The sequence below is a fragment of the Cervus canadensis genome, chromosome 17 (assembly GCF_019320065.1).
Source record: "Cervus canadensis isolate Bull #8, Minnesota chromosome 17, ASM1932006v1, whole genome shotgun sequence".
NCBI classification, from domain to species: domain Eukaryota; kingdom Metazoa; phylum Chordata; class Mammalia; order Artiodactyla; family Cervidae; genus Cervus; species Cervus canadensis.
The window spans coordinates 13,958,063-13,977,304 of record NC_057402.1 but is presented as its reverse complement, the minus strand read 5'-3'; the positions used below and the strand labels follow the sequence as shown (position 1 = coordinate 13,977,304).

At 38.8% G+C, this 19,242-nt stretch overlaps 1 long non-coding RNA gene across 2 annotated transcripts in view; it reads right to left on the bottom strand.

Moving 5' to 3' along the window:
• LOC122455106 overlaps window positions 1-6,408 on the bottom strand; it is a 65,160-nt gene extending 58,752 nt beyond the window's left edge. For both annotated transcript variants that reach the window (XR_006273587.1, XR_006273586.1), the window contains exons 1-2: window positions 5,856-6,408; window positions 5,661-5,735 (exon numbers count right to left, since the gene is read on the bottom strand). This is a non-coding gene — a long non-coding RNA (uncharacterized LOC122455106). The remainder of the gene's footprint in view (window positions 1-5,660; window positions 5,736-5,855) is intronic.
• Window positions 6,409-19,242: the final 12,834 nt, after the last annotated feature.

The following is a 19,242-nucleotide window of genomic DNA, read 5'->3' as shown; positions in this document are numbered from 1 at the left end:
TGAAAGACTTGGAGTATTTCTGCTACTGCGCTCTCAGACTCTTTCACAAATCCTGATTTTAACACCATATTCATTCACTCTTTTCATCAGCAAATCTCCACAGAGTTTCTAATAGGGGCCAGGCCCTGAGTTAGGCACCTAGGACAAAAGAAGGACCAAAAACTACCCTTGTGGAGCTCAAATTAAGCACGTTGAGAATGAAAAATAAACAGAAGGGGACTTCCCTGGCAGTCCAATGGTCAAGATCTCACCTTCCAATGCAGGGGGTGTGGGTTTGATCCCTGGTCAGGAAGCTGAGATCCCACATGCCTCAGCCAAAAAAAAAAACAAAACAAACCGTAAAAAACAGAAGGAATATGTAACAAATTCGAGGAAGACTTAAGAAAATTTAATAAGCAGGAGATTATAATACAGTGCGGTGAGACTCACCATAAGGGTGAGTATAGGGTGTTGTGGGAGCATAGGAGGGGCAACCAGTCCAGTCTTGGGATTGTGGATCAAGGAATACTTCCTGGAGGCAGTGGCATTTAAGTTGAGCACTAAGATGCCAGCAGTTAGCCAAACAGGGGCTTCCCTGGTAGCTCAGCCTGTAAAGAATCCGCCTGCAATGCAGGAGACCCCAGTTTGATCCCTGGGTTGGGAAGATTTCCCTGGAGTGGAGATTGGCTACCCACTCCAGTATTCTTGCCTGGAGAATTCCATGGACAGAGGAGCCTGGCATGCCCCAGTCCACAGGGTCACAGAGTTGGACATGACTGAGTGATTTTCATTCTGTCAGGCGAGTGTATGCTCCTCGGTTCTTTGTCTCCTCACAACAAAGATTTGGAGTGACAGACATTAAAGCCCTCGGCGCGTCACAGCTGTTGGGTCTTGGACAGACCATGTTATAGCTCTTAGATAAATCAGTGTTACAGTTTTATTTTATTTAGAAGATAGCAGGAGAATCCATCCTCGAAGAAGAGAGCGGAGCTGTGCGCCAGCACCCGGGGGCGGGGGGTGGGTTGAATGAGGGAGAGAAAGAGGGTATGCACGCGTGGGAGAGAGAGAGAGAAGAGGGCTTTGGCTCCTCTTTTTATATGTTTCTCTGTCCCTGGGCCTGTCTTATGTAAACTGGGCCAGCCAGGAGTGTTGTTTGTTTTACCTGAGGTTCTCACTCTGGTCCTCGGACCTTCCTTTGTTCTATTTTCGCGGGCTTTTCCCTTCCAGGTCTTTTAGCCACCACCATTCTGGACTCCTTTTCCCTATTCTAACTACCTAACAATTCATTAGCCAAACAGATTCAGCATTGAAGGGGTGGGACTGGAGTAAAGCAGTCAGGAACTGAATGTCACCGAGATGGCTAGAGATCAGAGCAGGAGGGAGCAAGTTGCAGGAAAAAATGTGGCAATAGCCAGGGAGTCAAAAGCTTCAGGTGGCAGTTTAAGGAATTTGGACTGTGATCATTTTCAGGCATGTTTCCTCTAAACCTCAATTCATAGTCACTGCCTGTGATGTCAGTGCTTAAAGTAAGCAGACTTCAGATGATTTGAGAAGCACTTAAAGGACAAATAGTTCTCCATCCTTGTCTGTCATAGGACCTTACAATCTCCTTCAGCGTTACTCTTTGGAGTTAAGGGCTTCCTTGAATGTCAAGGTTGTCTTTAATCCATTCGTTTAATATTTACTGAGTACGTGTAGAATATTCTAGGTCCAGAGGACAGAGCAGTAAACAAGGCAAATAAGGTCTTCCCTGATCCATTCCCAACTCACAACCCCAATGGAATTCAACACAGAAAGACCTCAGAGATATTGCAGGTTTGCTTCCAGACCACTGCAATAAAGTGAATATCACTATAAAGTAAGTCACACCAATTTTGGGGTTTCTCAGTGCATATAAAAGTTATGTTTACTACATACAGTAGTCTAATAAGTGTGCAACAGCATTGCATGTAAAGGAATGATGTATACACTTTAATTAATACCTTATTGCTATAAATGCTAAGCATTATCTGACAATGCAGGGTTGTCACAAAATGTCAATTTGTAAAAAGACACAATGTTTGCAAAGTGCAATAAAATGAGGCATGCCTGTATAAACGTCCAGCCACAGGCACAAAGGAGCCCTGTAAAGACTTGCAGATGCTGGAAATTACGAATCCTTTATGTGCTTCCACAAGGTTGAACCTCACAACACCTATGAGATCAATATTGTTATTATCTCCCCGGTGGCTCAGTGGTAAAGAATCTGCCTGCCAATGCAGGAGACATGGGTCCAATCCCTGGTTCAGAAAGATCCCCTGGAGTAGAAACTGGCAACCCACTCCAGTGTTCTTGCCTAGAGAATCCCATGGACAGTGGAGTCTGGTGGCCACAGTGCATGAGGCTGCAGATAGTTTCACATGACTGGGCATATAAACATCCCTCATTTTGTAGAAGGAAAAACTAAGTGTCAGAGAAATTTAACTGATTTGCCTTAGGCCTCAAAGCTTGAAAGTGGCAGACCCAAACTCAAATGTAGGCCTTCTAATTCCAAATCTGGGGTCTTCCCCCCCCCCCCCCCCCAGCAGCACTTTCTTGTTGTAGGTATCAACATAATTAATAATAGCATCTATCAGCTATCTGGCTTCCCAGGTGGCACAGCGGTAAAGAATTCACCTGCCAATGCAAAGAGACTTGGGTTTGATCCCTGGGTTGGGAAAAATCCACAGGAGAAGGAAATGGCAACCTGCTCCAGTATTCTTGCCTGGAAAATTCCATGGACAGAGAAGCCTGGCAGGCTACAGACCATGGGGTCGCAAAGAGTTGGACATAACTGAGCACTCCTCCCTGTTTCAAATCGTCTATCCATCACTTTTCCCTTACATGCCAGTCACATGACCTACATTACATTAATACATCACTGTCTTGTACGGTAGATATTATAACTCCCATTTTATACAGGAAAAACCTAAGGCACAAAGTGAATGGACACTCATTGATTGTTCTCGCCTTTCCTTTGGTGATAACATCCCAGTTTCTTTTGGAGGAACCCCTTTGTTCCTCATGGTAATTTTGGTGGGTTCATCAGCCAAGGCTCCCTGACTTCCTCTTGCCAAGAGGTGGTCATGTGACTTACACTGGACCAGTGCTTCTCTCAGGACTTTGGCTACAGAGGGGAGAGAAGGCAGAGACTTGGAGATGACCACCCAGGCAGCAGAGCCCCAGAGAGAGACCATCCAGCAGCTCCTGCTTCCTAGACCCCCTGAGATGGCCCGGATTCCTCCCTTCCCCTGGTTCTGAGCCTTGTCCTCTGTTTTCTATCAGTTTCTGGAGTCCCCTCAATTACTTGCATTCAAAGGACTTTATCTGGTTCAGAGAGATTAGACAGCTTGTTTAAGATCACACAGCAGGGATTTCCCTGGTGGCCCAGTGGCTAAGACTCCACACTCCCAGTGCAGGTGCCCAGGGTTCAATCCATGGTCAGGGAATTAGATCCCACAGGCCGCAACTAAGAGTTTGCGTGCCACAACAAAATAAAAGATCCTGAGTGCCACAACTAAGACCCATCAAAGTCAAATAAATTAATAAATAAGTAAAAATATTTAAAAAGAAAAAAATCACAGAGCAAAGTCTCTGTGACTCCAAATTCCCGCTACACCATCATATCTAGTGTTCGTAGAAGTCTGCCTTTTGGTCCTAGGGGTGCCCTGATTAGTGCTAGAAACTAACCTGAAGTTCAAGGAAGTAGCAGAAACTCTAATTCACCCCAGCCTTGTAGATAACAAGAGAGGCTAGGTCTAGCAGTGTGGAAAAGGGGCAGGTGCCTGCTAGAGCTAGACTTTGTTTTCCAGGCCCTGCTCCTCCTCTGGTCTCTGGCATGACCTTCCAGACCCATCACCCAGCGTTTCTCTCTCACCATCTGCCCAGTGACTACCAGGGAAACCACCAGTGTGCAGAAAGTAACTGCATCCCTACCTGCCCATCAGACCCAGCTTTTCAGTGTCTGGAAAAGCACCTGGTGCCAGCTTTGGGCCTGCTGCTTTTTCAGAAGTGCAGACACAAAGAAGTTGATTGCAAAGTGCTCCCCTCTTGCCTCGGACCCATAGGATGGGACTTGGCCTCAGACTGTTCACGAGCACAGGCACAAGCACGGAGCTTCCTAAAGGCAGGCAGACTGAGAGCTGGGACCAGCAGAGTGGTTCGGGAAACGTTTGAGCTGGGACAATGCAGGAATCTGTGGGACTGTGAGAAAGAGCTCTGCCACTCTTCACCAAGTTGGAGGGAAAAGAGTCAAGATAACAGACAGGGAAGGAAAGGCTTTTTCAAAGAAACTCATTGCTTATGTTCATTGCATCTGGGGATTTTCTAGTTACCTTTTGGTACCCATTTATAGCCTAGTTCCAATGTGACAAGATTAATTACTCTATCTGAATTTAATCCTTTGTAATTTGTTGAGCCCTGTGCTGTGGACCAGCATGTGGTTCATTTTGATAGATGTTTCACATGCTCTTGAGTATGTGTTCTGCAGTTTTGTGATACATGTTTTAAATATATGTACTTTAGGTCAAGTTTGCTAATCATTTGCTCAATTCTATATCCCTAATAATTTTTTGTTTGTTCTATAAATTATTAAGAGAAGTGTATCTAAAATCTCCCATTATGATTGAGGAGATATCTATTTCTCCTTTAATTCTTCCTTTGAGGGGGTATGTTTTGAAGAGAGGGGCTATTTAGAGATGGGCAGGGGTAGGGAATCACAGTAACTGTAAGGCACTTAGAGCTCTAGGCTTCAAAGAGTGAGAGAAAGGGAAGAATGTTGGAAACAAGAGACAGAAAGAGCTTTGTGGGGTAGGCTGCCTGCCGGAAACTGATGTTTGGTGACACTAAAGGGAAGGAACCAGAAGAACTGATACTTCAACCATACTCTTCTCCATCCTCTGATTTGATGCTTGTGCCCCCTGTCAGGCAAAGAACACAGCTGGGGGCCAGAGAGCCAGGAGCCTTTGTGTATCATCCACACGAGTCCATCATCCAGCTTTGGGGCACAGGGCAAGATACACAGATATGAAGAGTATATCTGGGGCAGGGGGTTGGGGGAGAGAAATGAAAAACATCCAGCATAGGAAGTAACTAATCCAACCTTCTGACTTTAAAGGTACTGAGCCTCAGGAGGAATCCTGGGCTGAAGACTGTGGGTGAGGAGCATAGCTGGGCCTAGGTGCCACTTCACACTCCTCCACTCTCCATGTGATCTTAAAGGTGTTACTCATACCTTGAAATATAATTGATCTTCAAGTTAGCTGGAAATGGCCCATTTTTCATTTGTGGATGGTGTTTTCTCCAGCCACTCCTCCATGGTACAGTCTGTCTTCTCCAGGAACTACTGTGATACCCTGGCTTAGTTTACTACTGTGTTACATTTGGCAAGGGTGTCAAGGTTACCACATTTTAAGGGGCTACAGTTCAGAACCAAAAAAAGCTTATAGCAGGCATAGATATGTAAACACAATGCACTTGCAGAGCACGCTTGAAGTTCTACAGTAAAGTCTAGCTGCTCACACACTTTGGTGTCCAGCTGGGGCACAGTAAGGATAAAGAAAGTGCCTCCATCTAGAACCCCAGCTCAGCCCCTGACCTTTAATGAGCTGACAGACCACTCTCCCATCCTACTTAAATCAAGAAATAGCCGTGTATTGACTCACAATTTGCTCAGGCCTGGAAAAATCCTGCAGGAAATGTTGAAAGTCAGATGGTCTTTCAAGCCCTTTTAAATTGAACTGCAAGAAAAGAGTGACTCATTAAGACTTATGTTGTAGGTATTAACTGAGTTATAAACTCAGTATGAAAGATAAGAGATTTGTTGACTCTCAGTTTCCATACATATTTTTAAACTTTACCTCTTTATGGAATAAGGTGACCTATCCAATTCTTTGGAAAACAGGTTTCTATCAAGAAGCTTCCATCGATCAGTTTCCTCATTTTTCATTTGTTCATTAAATCCATCAGTCCAAAAATGTTTCCTGAGCCTCTGTGTTTGCTACTGTGGGCAAACAAAAGATAACAAGAAAAATCTGTTTGCCTGGAAACATATGCTTTCATTTGCTAAAAGATATTTTTTCATTTATACAATTTTAGGTTATCTAGTTTTTCCTTCAGCAATTTTCAAGCTATTATTTCATTAATCTTCTGGCTTCAATTGTTTTCATTGAGATATCATCTATTTATCTTATTTTACCCCTTTGGAAGTAATGTTTTTCTCTGGTTACTTAAACATTTTTTTTTTTTAATCCTAACTAGAGTTCTTAGGACAACAGGAATTGGTGGTTTTAGTTTGGGAACATTCTTGGCATTATCTCTTCTAAACATTTCTTCTGCCCTATTCTCTTTCTCTCCTCTTCAATTTCACACTTTTCCCCTCCATGCTTAAATGGACTCTCTTCTATTGATCTGTTTTCTAGTTCACCAATCTTCTCTGAGATTAATCTGTTTTTAAACTCATTTATGATGTTTTTAATTTTAGTTACTGTACTTTTCAATACTACAATCTCTGTTAGATTATTTTCTACATATTTCAATAACTGACAATATTATTGTCAGATATCTGCAGATTATAATTTATTTTCTTGAATATAATAATCACATTTTTGTCATGAATAAATTTAATATCTGGATCTTTTATGGGCCTGTTTCTATTGTCTATATTTCTCTTGGTTCTCAGTCATTTGGCCTTTTTTTTTTCTGTTATGGTTGATAATTTCTTACTGAATGCTAGATATTGTATATAAAAATCATAGACATAAAGACAGGGTTTGGATAATGTTAACATCCTCCAAAGAAATTACCTTCTACTAAGCACTTAAGGTAGGGCAGAGGACCATAATCCAGGCTGACTTAAATAAGGTTTCAGCACAGGCAACAAAAGCAAAAATAGACAAATGGGACTACATCAAACTTTGAAACTACTGTTCATTGAAGGACAATGACATAGTGAAAAAGCAACCTATGGTTTATGAGAAAAGACTTACAAATCATAAATCTGGTAAGGAGCTAGTATCCAGAACATATAAAGAACTCCTACAACTTAACAACAAGAATTAAGTAACCAAATTTAAAAATGGGCAAAGGATTTGAATAGACATTTCTTCCAAGTTGATAAACAAATGGCCAATAAGCATATGAAAAGATGTTTCATATCACTAACTATGAGAAAAATGCAATCAAAACTGCAGTGAAGGGAGTTCCCTGGCGGTCCAGTGATTAAGACCCTGTGCTTCCAAAGCAGGGAGGCTAGGTTCAATCCCTGGTCAGGAAACTAGATCCCGCACGCCAGAACTAAGAGCCCGCATTCCACAAGAAAGATTCTGTTCATGGCAACGAAGACCCCATGTGCCGCAAACTAAAACCTGGTGCAGCCAGATAAATCTTTTAAAAGTGCATTAAAGGGGCGAGAGCAGCCAGTGGCAGGGGCAGCTAGCGGCATCCATTCTACCAGGGCATCTGTCTGCTGGACAACAGGTCTGGGAAGAATGTGCTACAAGCTGAGGTTCTGGGAAGTAACTTAAATGTCCATTGACAGATGAATGGATAAAGAACATGTGGTACGTATATACAATGGAATACTCAGCCATAAAAAAGAATGAAATAATGCTGTTTTCAGCAATATGGATGGACCTAGAAATTATCGTATTAAATGAAGACAGAAAGACAGATATCATATGATATCACTTATATGTGGAATCTTAAAAACATTATACAAATGAATTTATTTATAAAACAGGAATGGACTCACAGATATAAAAAACAAACTTCTGACTCATATAATATGTGCAACCTTTAAGATGTTTTAGTACTTTTATCTTTAAAACAAAATAAAGTATTTTACATACATGCCACACAAATGTATACACCCATCTATGTATACACATACATACGTGTTGCTGAGTTTTAGTATTTCATTGACTTGGAGGCATAATGTTATCTGTGCGGAGATTAAAAGCTAATAATGCCTTATGTATATTATAGATTTTAATACATTTTTAATTTAATGCATACTGTGGGTTAAGACTGATAAACTGGGAAATGCTAAAGCAAGTATTAAGACCCTACCATCTAAAAGAGATTATCAATATAGTAGAAGTTTCCTCATCCATTTATTCATTCATTCAATAATGTGAATTGAATTAGATGAGATTATATATTAAACTTGTATTGTGTGCTGAACTGTAATAGGTAATTAGGAATATAAAAGCAGAATGATTTGCATTTGTTGCCAGTAGGGAACTGTTGGATGTACCTGATTAGAAAAAGTGACATGATGCAATATACTAGGAAAGTTAATCTGGCAATTCATTTGAGTCAAATAAAAAGAGAAAATACAGCCTAGTGATAATAGCATGGACCTTAGAATTAGAGGGAGTAGGTTCAAATTCCGACTGCATTGAATAGAGAGCCCCAAAATAAAGCCAAACACCTATGGTCAATTAATCTTTGACAAGGGAGGTAAGAATATACAATGGAGAAAAGACAGTCTTTTCAGGAAGTGGTATTGGGAAAACTGAACAGCCACATGCAAATCAGTGAAGTTAGAACACTCCCTCACACCATATACAAAAACAAACTCAAAATGGCTTAAAGACTGAAACATAAGACATGACTCTATAAAACTCCTAGCAGAGAACATGGGAAAAATATTCTCTGACATAAATTGCACCATTATTTTCATAGGTCAGTCTCCCCAGGCAATAGATATAAAAATGAAAATAAACAAATGGAACGTAATCAAACCCAAGCATTTGGCACTGCAAAGGAAGCCATAAACAAAATGAAAAGATAACCTACAGACTGGAAGAAAATATTTGCAAATGATGTGACCAACAAAGGCCTAATTTTCACAATATACTAAGAGCTCACAGAACAAAAAAACAACCCAATTGAAAAATAGGTAAAAGACCTAAAGAGACATTTCTCCAAAGAAAAAATACAGATGGCCAATAGCCACATGAAAAGATGCTCATTATCACTAATTATTAGAGAAATGCAAATCAAAACTACAATGAGGTATCACCTCACACCAGTCAGAATGACCATCATCAAAAAATCTACAAATAACAAATGCTAGAGAAGGTATACAGAAAAGGGAACCCTTCTACACTGTTTGTGGGAATGTAAATTGGTGTAGCCACTATGAAGAAGAGTATGGATGTGCCTTAAAAAACTAAAAATAGAGCTACCATACAATCCAGCAATCCCACTTCTGGGCATATATTGGGAGAAAATCATAATTTGAAGATACATGTACCCCAATATTCACAGCAGAACTACTCACAATAACCAACATATGGGAGAAACATAAATGTCTGTTAATAGATGAATGGATAAAGAAGATGTGGTATATATACAAAATGGAATATTACTCAGCCATGAAAAATAATAAAACGCCATTTGCAACAATATGGATGGACCTAGAGATTATCATACTAAGTGAAGTAAGTCAGAAAGAGAAAGATAAACACCATATAATATCACAAATAGGACACAAATGAACCTATCTACAAAACAGAAACAGACTCAGAGAACAGACCTATGGTTGCCAAAGGTGGAAGGAGGGGAAAGACAAATTAGGAGCATGGAATTAACAGACACAAACTACTATGTGTAAATCAGATAACAAGATCCTATTGTATAGCACAGGGAACTATATTCAATATCCTATAATAATCCATAATGGAAAGGACTATGAAAAAGAATACATACGACAACCTCAACTGGTGTGAAAAGGCACAACCTAATGGTCTGAGACACTGCTCTTTCTTTCTGACCTCAATCTATCCAAATACATTATGTTACCATAAGTAATGTGATGTTGGAGAAGACTCTTGAGAGTCCCTTGGACTGCAAGGAGCTCCAACCAGTCCATCCTAAAGGAGATCAGCCCTGGGTGTTCATTGGAAGGACTGATGTTGAAGCTGAAACTCCAATACTTTGGCCACCTGATGCGAAGAGCTGACTCATTGGAAAAGACCCTGATGCCGGGAAAGATTGAGGGCAGGAGGAGAGGGGGACGACAGAGGATGAGATAGTTGGATGGCATCACCGACTCAATGAACATGGGTTTGGATGGACTCTGGGAGTTGGTGATGGACAGGAAGGCCTGTCATGCTGCGGTTCATGGGGTCTCAAAGAGTCGGACACTACTGAGCGATTGAACTGAACTGAACCATAAGTGAACCAAGACTGAGATTTATGCATATTGAAAATTGCTTAGCATTTCTGGAACAGCACATGCCATAATGACGTGCATGCAAACTTCTCTGATTTAGAAAGAGTCAACTTAAGAGAGTTACTCTCATCAGGCTTAGGTAAAGTAAGATTCTAAGTCATCCACACCTTATTAACTGAAAAGCTCAAAAAAAAAAAAAAAATCAGTCACTTGTTTTCTTTCTTGTTTCTTTCCAGACAGGGAATGAGAGAAGATAAAAAGGAAAAGGGAATGGGCTGTTAATCTCTCCCTTGAGGAAGATCCTCAGTGGTCTAGAGAGAGGCTTACTTTTATGCTTTAAATTCTGCTTTCCCAGGGGCTGAAGGGAAAAGGAAAGAGAATGAGAACTAAAGAAAGCATTTCATCAGAAGATGGAAAAGTTCAGAATTCTTCAGGCTTCCTACCTCTCTTGATCAAGGTCAGATGAATGCAAAGTAATCTTAAATTAGAAAGGGAAGAGAGCTAGTGCTAGAGAAAAGGGAGACGATAATGACAAAACAGAATACTCTCCAATCATTCAGCTCCTCTCAAGGCCATGGCACATGCAAAACCCACTGAGTCAGCAATGAAGCAACAACCTAGAGTTGCATCTGCAAGGGGAGCTCAGGCCCTGACTTGTGACTGACCTTGCCTCAGTGCCACAGCTGTTTTTCTCCCAGTCTAAGCTGAGCTGGGCTGATATGTCTTGCTTAAGTATCAGTCCCACTTCTTCAGAAGAAAAAAATCTGGCATTTGGTGCCTAAATCACAGACATCAGATAAATGACAAACATCCTCTCTCAGCTCTGCAGGCATGGTATACACTGCAATAATTCCATAAGTTTTTCAATTTGTCTCTTTCAGTACGACCTGATTATAAATTTAACAGACAATTATAATCAAATAAATTAGACTCTCGAACTTTTTGTTCAAATAAGGAACACAGTAAGTTTTGTTTTTCTCTCAGCACATTAATAGTGAAGGAGTATCAATAATTCCTTTGGACGTAACCTCTTCAAGCTTTTTAACTTTCAAGTATTTTTACGTTTCAGAAAACAAAAATGTTAATTTAAATATTATTTTCAGAACAGCAAATTATTATGTAAGATGAAAACATGATTACAGATTTTTTAGAAGTTTCCTCTCCAGAACAGAGCAACAATGCATGAAATTTAGACATTTTATAAGACCGTTAGAAATAAAATTTGCAAGGATGATTTCATGGCAAACAAAAGCAAAATTCTATGTATGTTCTGCAGATATAGAGGAAGAGGGGATATTTTATCCTTCTTATCTTACTGAGATTTTCATCAGGAGTTGGGAGTCCCTACAATTTAATTGCTAGTATACCAGAATTTCATTAATTAGCATAAGGAGAAAAATAAAGACTAGGTTGAGAAGCTCAGAACTAACAAAATGGGAAAGGAAAAGGACCAAATAAGATTATTAATAATGAAAATTTGGGGCATATAATGGTTTGCATCCTCATCTAACAACTCAGTAATATTATAGTTAAAAAAATGAAATAATAATGCTTGCTTATATAAAGAGGACCCTGGGACGTCCCTGGTGGTCCAGAGAATCTGGAAGGATCTGTCTGAAGAATCTTAAGAATCTGCCTGCCAATAAAGAGGACATGGGTTTGATCCCTGGTCTGGGAAGATCCCACGTGCCTTGGAGCATGAGCCCATGAGCCACAGCTACTGAGCCTGTGGTCCAGCGCCTGTGCTCCTCAACAAGAGAAGCCCCTGCAATAAGCCCATGCACCACAACTAGAGAGTAGCCCCAGCTTGCCACAAGTAGAGAAAGCCCACGCATGCCAGCACAGCCAAAAATAAATAAACAAATACATCTTCAAAAAAAAAAAAAAGAGGACCTTATTACATAGGAGAATTATGATAATTTGCATGGAGATCTGAAGCTTCAAAAATCTGACTTAACTACAAAATTTGAAGTTAACACATTAACACTCCAGGAGAAGGAAATGGCAACCCACTCCAGTACGCTTGCCTGGAAAATTCCATGGACAGAGAAGCCTGGCAGGCTACAGTCCATGGGGTCACAAAGAGTCACCCACGGCTGAGAGACTGAGCACATTAACACTAGACACTTCTTTTGTAAAAAAGTTGGTAAAAATATATAATGCCCTCGTTTGAAATATAAATGAATGTTTAATTCCTTTAAGGGATTCTGCATTATGTAAAAGGTATTTGAGGTTTATTATAATATGCAATTCTGAGGATCAAGGCCCTTTCTAGAAGCATAAAATATTCAATTAACTATCCTGCAGAATTTTAAATTATGACACTGAAATGCTAAGCAGAGCATTAACATCTATTTTTCTTTATGAATTAATATTTTCCAGGACTGCCCATACTGTGGTTCTACAAAGTAGGGCACTATTTAAGATTTTGGTTACATTTCTCAACCCATGTGAAAGGGTAGTATTTAATTCTGACTAAGCTACCTGTCATAAGCAGTGAAGCATTGTTTCAAATCAAGGAAATATTATACATGCTTAATTTTAAATGGAGAGTATTTTCAATATATTAGGATGACTTCTTACGAAACGTCAAAATCATTAAGATATTCCAAATTCCCAAAGCTGTGTTGTAAGAAATGATCACCATAATATGCTTCCTGGCTCATTTGCTTTCTTCACAAAAGGAGCAACAGGTCCTCTACCTCACTTCCAAAGAACAAGCCAGCTCTGCAGAAAAGTGTAATTGGCACAGAGTGGAGGCAGCCTGAAACTGAGTGTAGCTGACGTATCACTAAAAACTTAATGAAGAAAGTAGTACCAAAAGGAAGATTCTACTATAGGAAAATATGTATATTTCAATGTATATCTTGCTCTGCTCTGTAGGAAAAGACACAAAAAGCTTGTGTTGTTTAAATGTCACTTCTCCTGAGGTGACTGTTCTCCTTCATGTAATCACTTTTTATGCTAAAATAATAAGAATTCAAATTGTGTACACTCCGAATGCATACTCTTCCTGGGAAGGGCATACAATTTGTAAGGGATCATTAAATGTATTTAAAACATACTGCCCCTTGAGAAAAGGTCTTAGAATTTGTTAGTCTCTTAGTTTTCAATAGAGGAACTATTGATTTTGTCCATATAGGTCAGCTCCTGTGGATACAGCAGGACAAGTAGGAGAGTAGATCTGAATAGGCAGATGGAAGATACTTAGCTCTGTCCACCATTTTTGTTCTTCAGAAATGAAAAAAATGTTCATGCCTGAAATAAAAGAAACAATGAAAATGCAAAAAAAAAAAAAACTTCTCAGAATAAACTTCTTCTGCATGACAATCTTTCAGGTATTTAAAGACAGAATCAAGTCCACATAAGTTTCTTTCCTCCATAGTGTACATTTTTCACCTCTTCAACTATACCTTGTATGATGTAGTTTTAGCTCTTGATATACTCCTGTTGGTCAAAGTCATTTTCAAAATGTGACATCTAGAACTAAATGCAATCCATTGGATGTGAGAAGTTTACAAGGAGGAGAGGATATAATTTCCTTGTGACAGGACCAATGATTTCATACTACTTATTTGAGCAAACTATGGGAAATAGAGGAGGACAAAGGAGCCTGGTGTGCTATAGTCCATGGGGTTGCAAAGAGTCGGACACGACTTAGTGACTGAACAACAACAACAATCTTTGAGAAGGGAACTATCTTTGGAACTTACTAGTCTCAGGTCAATCCAAGTATCCTTTTCTATAGTAATCTTGACAGACAACCAGCCACCCCCTTCTTGCATATGACCAACCAACAGAGAATGTGTCATCTATCCATTACTAAGATAATAGTGCAAAAAAAAATACCACCTAAAAATACAGTGACTTAAAACTATAAGTGTTTATTTAGCTCATAATAAACAACTGGGACAGCAATTTAGTCTGGGTTTGAGTAAGTCCTGGACTTACTCAACTCAGATGTCTGGATGCTAGCTGGCCAACGCAGAAAACAAAAGAGATGCTGGTTTGATCCCTGGGTTGGGAAGATCCCCTGGAGAAGGAAATGCCAACCTGTTCCAGTATTCTTGCCTGGAAAATTCCATGGACAGAGGAGCCAGGCAAGCTACTCTCCATGAGGTCGCAGAGTTGGAAATGACTGGGCACATACACACACCTTCAAGCACACCACACACCTTACAAATCCAACCACTGTGTTTTTAATATACAATGCCTTGAAAGCATGTTTGTATTTAGTGTAAAACCTTAAAAAAAATAAAAACTCAGAAGAATAGTAGAAATTAATTACTAATGACAAAATTATAGAGTTGTAGGAGAAAGTTTTCTACCAGGAGAGTTCTTCTACTTTAGTTGTCTGTCTATTCACAAGCCTATACTTAGCTAATAGCATTCTTGTCTAGGTTGTTAATCCTTCTTTCCACAATGGTAGTTGAACTGTGCAGAGAATTTATTAAAATTATAGCCTTGAGTGATACTGATTTGGAGGAGATTCGACCTAATGATTTTTTTAAACATAAACTCTAGTGCACATTATTTCTAATGCTAACATCTGTGGTGAGCAGCTCTAAATAAAAAAATCCCTAAGGGTTCCAGGTAATCATGCCAGCTCTAACAACACAACATTAAAACAATTTCCTTTTGTAAAATCTGGAAGAAGTCAGAGCTTCCAGATATTAGGCTTGTTTTTTGACATACATAGGTTACTATGATCATCTTCTAAGTTTATTTTGGATTCAGCAACTTTATTTCCATTTTTACAACCCTCTTATGTCACTGAATCCTCCCTACAATCTACAACTCTGACTCAGTGAACACCAGGTGAATCATAAGCTATACTTGTTTTATTTTTAGTGTGAACCATAAACCTGAGGGAGTTGCAAATGCTCAAAACAAAAAAACCTTGTAAGGCCAAATAACATTCCTTTACACCATGGAGTTGTCTCCATTGCCTGAATCTTAATACATGTCAACAGAGGGGGCAGCATGATGCTTTCAGGAGAAACTGTGCCCTCTGCACTTTTCTGAGGCCTTTTTCACTGTGACAAAAAGCACAAATGGCAAAAGAAGAATACCACACTTATGAGCCAGGTGAGGAGTCTCTCATACAACTTCATTTCTATTACTTACAGGCTGTCTGTGAGATGCATGGGAGAAAAGACAACCAGAGTATCTCCTTTCCAGACAAAACAAACTCTCTTACCAGAGATGAGAAAACCGTGCTAAAATTATGCTAAATTAAAGCATGTCAGAAAACAGGTTCCAAACAGGACTCAAAAGCTATTTTTAAACTAAATGCCAGCTACTTACTCTGGTAGAAAGATTGCCAGTAATTAATTCTACTTTAGCTGTTTCTATTTGCTTTAGAAAACTGTATTTAATCTAGACTATGGTAAGAAGTGAATTATGAATTAAAGCTGAACTTAAAATATTACTGCACAATTCAAGTGTTTTCTTTCCTTCCAAATGAATTTCATATGGATATAATAACATAATGTCAGGCTTTAGTTTTACATCACAGTGAATGTTTATTTATAGGTACCCTGAGACAACTGGAGCTCAGTAAAAGGTTTTTCTTTACCTTTCAAAAGTATGTAACTTTCCTAACTAGTGGGCCTAATTAGTGATGGGGACTGACTCCCAAAAAGGACAGCCTCGCCTGCCAGAGAGTGACATCACCTCATGGCACTGTGGGATGAGAAAAAAAAAAGAAACATGACTCAGTAAAATTACCTTTAGTGTAACTCATTAAACAAACACAATACTCAGAAGGAAATGGTCCATTTTTAATTTAACGGCATACTATGTCAGTAGCATTTCTCAAGTTATCGGTTGAATTCAAGGCTTATCTGCAAGATTTGATTAAACAGAAAAATTTTAAGCTGTAAATATTTATTATATATATCAGAAATAAGATATTTTAATATTTTTACCTGTATCATAGTGCCTTGCTACTCAAAGTGTGATTTGTAGACCAGTAGCTTTGGCTTTAGCTCTTAATAGAAGCTTGTTAAAAATGTAAAATCTTGGACCCCACCCCTACGACCTGAGTCAGAATTTGTATTTTAAACAGATGCCCAGGTGATTACTCTGCACATTAAGGTTTTAGAGACACTGTCACAGTAGACTTTAAAATCTCTTCTAGCTCTGATCTTCCACAGCCAGAACCCTATACTCCCATTTAAAGAACCAGAACACATTAATAATAAATGTGTTGTTGAGTCCTGCATTCTTTTTAAATTAACTGGAATAAAAATTTTTATGAAGTTGTCAAATAGTGAATAACTGATTGAAGTGGCAAGAATGAGGTTACGTGAAAACTGTAGTTGATCAGGGAAAACAAACCTGATGGATATGATATTCTTTCAGTGTGCTATTTGTGACGTTGCAAAAGGATGTTACTAAACAAGATCAAATGAAGCAGCTATACTGAAATCAAAAAAGCATATCAAGGACAAAGGCAAGAAGAAAATCATAATGTCAAACGCAAAGCTTCATTTGGAATAGAAAATATAATTTTGTGCAGATTTTTGTGGAAATGACAACTGGATAGAAAGTTATGAGGTAGGTCTCACTAACATCCCTCACTTTTGTCATTCTGCCTCACCCTTCCTGTAGGTTGTAGGGTGAAACCCTTGTCCTATCTCTGGGCAAAGCTGCTAAACAACGACGTGCTCAAGCAATTGACCACTTTCAGGATTTTGCACAAATGTCTTTAATTCTTCTCTATACTATTGTCAGAGTGATTTTTTAAGGCATAAAAAATTACTTCCCAGATTAAATCTCTTCGGTGGTCCAAATCCCTCAGCAAGTACACAGATGCCTTTCTGAGAGGCTTATGACTTTCCAGGCTCATATCCTGCCACTTTCACATACCCTACCACACAGCCATTCCACACTGCCAACTCAAATCACTGAGCCTTTACACTGTTTCTCCTTCCTCAGAAAGTCCTTGCTCTTGATTTCCTCAAATCTGCTGGGTGCTCATCCTCCAGGTCTCAGGATTCAGTGAATGACTCTTTCCTCTGTTTTGCCAACGTAGCAGCACTTAATATGTTGTACTCAAATTTATTGACATCTTTTTTTTCCCACTAGGCTAAGTTCCCTGAGCACAGAAAAGCCTTACTCATCTTTGTAACCCCAGTGCCCCGTACACTGCACTAGGTGCATTTCTCCATTCCTGGGTCCTCTAGTTTGAAGGGAGCTTGGTGTGGCTTCTTTTAAAAAAACAACCTAAATGTCCACTGAAAGATGAATGAATAAAGAAAATGTGGTGTATATATATATATAACTCAGCCAAAACTGACAGATGAATGAATAAAGAAAATGTGGTGTATATATATATAACTCAGCCAAAATTGATAGACGAATGAATAAAGAAAATGTGGTGTATATATATATAACTCAGCCAAAGTTGATAGACGAATGAATAAAGAAAATGTGGTGTATACATATACATAAATAAATAAATATATATATACATATATATATAAAGGAATATTACTCACTCAGCCAAAAAAAAAAGAAGAATGAAATAATGCCATTTGCAGCAACTTAGATGGACCAAGAGATTATCATACTCAGTGGAGTAAGTCAAAGACAAATATCATATATCACTTATATGTAGAATCTCAAAAAATAATACAAATGAACATATATACAAAATAGAAACACTCACAGAAACAGAAAACAAACTTATGGTTACCAAAAGGGAAGGAGGGAAAGGGAGGGAGGGAGGGAAGCACAAATTAGGAGTTTGGGATTAACAGATAAAACACAACTATATACAAGGGCTTCCCTGGTGGCTCAGATGGTAAAGCGTCTGCTTACAATGAGGGAGACCCGGGTTCAATCCCTGGGTCAGGAAGATCTCCCGGAGAAGGAAATGGCAACCCACTCCAGTATTCTTGCCTGGAAAATCCCATGGACAGAGGAGCCTGGTAGGCTACAGTCCATGGGGTCACAAAAAGTTGGACACGACTGAGTGACTTCACTTTCTTTACTTCACTATATACAAAATAGATAAACAACAAGAACCTACTGAACAAAACAGGGAACTCTATTAAATATTCTGTAATAACCTATAATAGAAAAGAATCTTAAAAAGAGTATATATATTATACATACATATACATGGCTGAATCACTTTCCTGCATACCCAAAATACTATAAATCAACTATATTTCAATTAAAAAAAAAACAACATAGTAGTTAGGAGAATAGGCTCTGGATCAAACTGTCTAGGCTTGTGTAGGTGTGTTAGTGGCTCAGCCGTGTCCGACTCTTTGCGACCCCATGGACTGTAGCCTGCCAGGATCCTCTGTCCATGGAATTCCACAGGCAAGAATATTGGAGTGGGTTGCCATTTCCTTCTCCATGTCTAGGTTTAAACCTAGACAATTTATCTTGGGCTGTGTATATGCTTAGTTATCTTTAAGCCTCAGTTTCCCAATCTCTAAAATGAGACTAATAAAAACATCTAATCTCATCACTGAGGTAGGGGGAGGTAAATGAAACAAAATATAAAAATATATATAGGGCATTTAATGTTTGTCAAATGAATGAATATATATTCTCCAATTAAAACGTTTAAACATCACAATATATTTTCCATTTCAGTTTGAACAACTTGATTCTAAATTTGACTATATCTGTGAATCAGGGTCTTTGTAATTTTTTGATACAAGTGCCACTGTCTCATGCAAAGACAAGGTTTGAAAAAGCAGCAATTTATGATCTTGGTGCAATTGAGAAATTGAAAGAGAATGCTTGCCATCTAGTGGAGACCTATTAAACTGCAGTGCTACTTCTGACTTCTGGCAAATTCCTGGTTTCAAGTGAATTGTTCATTTTACATCTTTTGTGAGAAACTTCCTTCATATAATTTCTCATATAGATTAATAGGAGGAAAAGGCTCTGTGGTAGAACAAAATAATGATCATCATCATCAAGTTATCCTTTGATCAAACAGGATCTGCTTTATAAGATAACATATGTATATTATAGTATTTTTTTTTTTTTTACTTTCACTACAAAATAATTTATTAAAGCACAGCTTCAGCCTCCTA